The 3,719-nt window shown below is 48.9% G+C and overlaps 1 long non-coding RNA gene across 1 annotated transcript; it reads right to left on the bottom strand.

The window, feature by feature from the left end:
• Positions 1–1,636: 1,636 nt before the first annotated feature.
• Positions 1,637–3,298, bottom strand: LOC149334255 (uncharacterized). Its single transcript, XR_016284737.1, has 2 exons — positions 3,018–3,298; positions 1,637–2,349 (listed from the first exon to the last, which is right to left on the bottom strand). It is a non-coding gene; the product is annotated as an uncharacterized LOC149334255 (long non-coding RNA).
• Between the last annotated feature and the right edge of the window lie 421 nt (positions 3,299–3,719).

Raw genomic sequence — 3,719 nt, 5'->3', positions numbered from 1 at the left:
CATGCTTATAACATGAGGTAAAAATAAAAAATCTGCATTGCAGTGAAACTGATCAGGTACTGATAAAAACACTTGTCTGTAGGGTTTAATGTCCCAAAACAACTTCGGCTATGAGCGATGCTGTAGACGCGAGCTCCATATAATAGTCACTTGGGGTTATTTACAAGCATTGACATCGCACAGTACATGTGCCCCTTTAAGTAATAAATGGGCCAACATAATAAATGGCAAAAGAAAAGAAGAGCATGCCTACACCGAAATGTGTTTAAGACATAGTCGGCCTTCCTCGTGAAGTAGTTGGCCTTGACCACGACTGGGTTGAGCTTCGGAGAGGCCAATACGTTAAAATATGTACCGCCGACGCATCCACGACGCCTCTGATCCTGCCGCGCAGAAGGATACCTTCTGTAACTTGCGCACGCTCTGCCGCAGTGTGAACGTGGGCGAATGAGTCCCGGTAAGCACTCTCTTTACGCGTGGGTAGCTACCTAGCTCGTTGCACAGCTAGCGTATGGATGTGCACAGGCAAAAATGCCGCTGAAATTCTTCGTCGACCATGTCACTAAACGGGTCTAGCAGGGCATACTGACGCTTACTGCCTCTGAAAGCGATGACGCAGGCAGCTGCTGCCGTCGCCATGAGAGTACCGAGTTGAATTCAGTGCCTTTCACTATTCACGAGTTGGCCCCGAGTTCACCTGTCAGTCAAAACCATTGGTGCCGCCCTGGGCGTGGAGTAGAAATCTTATGCGCGCACACGCTACTAATGGGTCACGCCGAACATTCTTTCCCACTACTGCTAAGCTGTGCTGACAGACCCCGATGGTATTGACCGTCGAAAAAAAAGAGGTACTGCGACTGACGTGACCGTTGATGAACCTGAGCACCGCAGTGAATGACACCCGACATGACGAGTGCCGCCGATTTCATCTCTCGTATACTGCTATTTGCAACACCATGGCCTGCATTGCAACCATGTAGCACGCTGGAAAGCGTTCTCGACGCGTCACACCTGCTTGCAAGACATTAGCCACAGAGGAAGACGACAAAACGGTGCTCTGGAACACGCGTCATTCTACACAAGCAACGAATCACAGATCCAGCAATGGCATAGAGATAGAGCATTAGCCTCGTGTGCAACAGACAAGAGTTCGAATCCCGGTGCACCGCAATTCTCCACCGGGTTAAAAACAAAGAAAAACTCTGCGTGTCGATGGAATTGCATAACCAGGCCTGGAGTATGGCCTGATCTCTGTGGCCCAAACTGACAGCACACTCGCTAAGCAGAACAGGATTTGGCCACTCTGGTGGCCACTCTATCAACCGCTGTATAAAGCGCGAGTGCGACCGCTTTACAAGCGTACAAAAAGATAGGCGTGCGCTCATTTATAAAGAAAGGAAGAGCCTGCTGTGAAATAACTAGGGGCCTGGTCAGCTGCAGTGCACTTTTTAGAGAAGTAAGATTGACAAACTACTCAAGGTGAGTGAATAACTGATAGAAAACGCGAGAATTCTGCAGTGCAGTTGTTTCGCTTTGCTGGCTTCGGCTTCAGCGGCGTGCGTCGCGTGAATTCGGGATGATGGAGGCAACAGCAACTCGATCGTCACCACCATGCAAACTGTGTAATGGTGCCTATTGCAGCGTTCTACAATTACTGCTCCCATGGGGAGTTTATTGTTTGCTGAAAATTCAAGAATGAGGCAAAATTTAGTCGTCAACCAAAAGACAAATTTCGGTTTATTGGTCATGGGCATGCAAAGGCGCTATAAATAAATGTAAGACAATACAATATACATACAGTAAACAGAACTAATGAAGCATCAAGGTAACAAAATTGAACTGCCAGGTAGTAACCACAGATTTGTAAAACAAACATACCCGTTAAATATGAAAACAAAAATTGTACTCATGGTCACACTTAAGACTTAGACCATGTCACATACAGTAGAACAGGTCACTGCAACAAACATCAAGGAAACGAAGGCAGTCATGGTTCGCAGTCCAAAATAACACAAAACTTTTAGCAAGATACGGTTAAGCACAAAACATATATGATGAAAAACAATTGCAATCGACTAGAATGAGGAACTTGGTTACTTCACATAATATGGCACTGCGAGAACAAATCAAAGCAATAAACACTCCACATACAAACAAGCACATGCTCCTCTCTTGTTTTGGAACACTGTGGTGTGGACAGGTACGATGGGCAGTCCTTGAATATTGAAGGCACAGCGCTAGGGCCCAGTCGTGGCACCGGCAAAGTGGTCTCGATAACCTTTCCAGTCCTTGGGTCATGATAGACTGTTTTTTTTTAATAAAGCTCTCATGGAAGTGCAGCGCACAGACCTGCAAAAACGAAAACAGGGGACTGTACCACAAAAAGATATTACAGTGTCTCCGAAAGGACATTAATTATGTATACGTGCTCAAGGTAGTTTTTTTGGTATTGGCAGATTCTTTCCTGATGCAAGCACAGGCTGAACGAACACTTTTCGCAGAAAACACATGGTATTTGGTGTTTAACGTCCCAAAGCAGCTCAGGCTATTAGAGACGCCGTAGTGGAGGACTCCGGATAATTTTGACCATCTAGGGTTCTTTAACGTGCACGCGTCTGTCGACACTCCTGCCGACGCGTCTGTCGACACTTCTGCCGACGCATCTGTCGACACGGCTGCCGACGCGTCTGTCGACATTCCTGCCGACGCGTCTGTCGACACGGCTGCCGACACGGCTGCCAACGCGTCTGTCGACATTCCTGCCGACGCGTCTGTCGACACTCCTGCCGACGCGTCTGCTAACGACAGTATGAGGCGTTAAAGGCTTTCGCCTTAATATGAGCACGAAAGAATTTCGCTTGTCAGCCGTAGGAAGCATTCTGAGAGTCGCCTCGTCCTTATATGCGGCACAACGGATTCTAGGCCTAACGCTCAATATGCTCGCACTGACAATAAACTTTGCGCAGCTTAAAAGCGGGCATGAAGGTACACAACAAGCTAATTAAAGCAGTTCTTACCCTTGAAGAAGCTGTAACTTGGTAGTCCTTGCGTGGTATTGCACGCAGCCACTTGTTCCGCTGGGCATCGTCCTTCGGAAATGACTTGAATTTTCGAGTCTTCGTCGTAGTTTCCCCGGCATTTCGGCACACAGCACTTGTAAGGCATGCTGATAGCCGCACTTCACTCCTTGACAACCACCACGCGCGCCGATCATGCGCAGGAACGCGCACCCAGTGCAGAAACACAGAACAACGCCAGAACGATGCACGCAACGGCAGGCTGGTCCGCGCGCGCCGACTGCGGGGTTCGTCGGTTCGTTTTCGTGCGCGCGCGCCTGCCGACCCTCGAAGAGGCGATCGCCTACCGGAAATGACGTTGCTCACGTGACATTTGGGAGCGCGCAGGCCTGGTGCAACTGACCAAGGCGGCGGTCAAATCTGTGACGCCGCGGAGGGTGCTGAGAATCGTTGGCTCCGGACAGGCCACCATTGGCAACCTGGCAACGTTTAACGCTAGAACCTAATCCAGTTAGGCTAGGTTAGCAGCGCTGTTTGAGGAATTAGCGAGTGTTAAATGGGATGCCATGAGGCTTATGGATAAACTTAGTCCGCAAAAGTGGCGTGGATTTTGTTCTACGCTGGATGTGCGCCAACCAGTAACCAATATTAAGGCGGAAGCCTTTAATGCCTCATCGTTGTAAGCAGGAGCTGTCGACAGAA

Source organism: Amblyomma mixtum, chromosome 8, assembly GCF_055824585.1.
Source record: "Amblyomma mixtum isolate Tamu chromosome 8, ASM5582458v1, whole genome shotgun sequence".
Taxonomy (NCBI): Eukaryota; Metazoa; Arthropoda; class Arachnida; order Ixodida; family Ixodidae; genus Amblyomma; species Amblyomma mixtum.
This window is presented reverse-complemented; position numbering and strand designations above follow the sequence as displayed.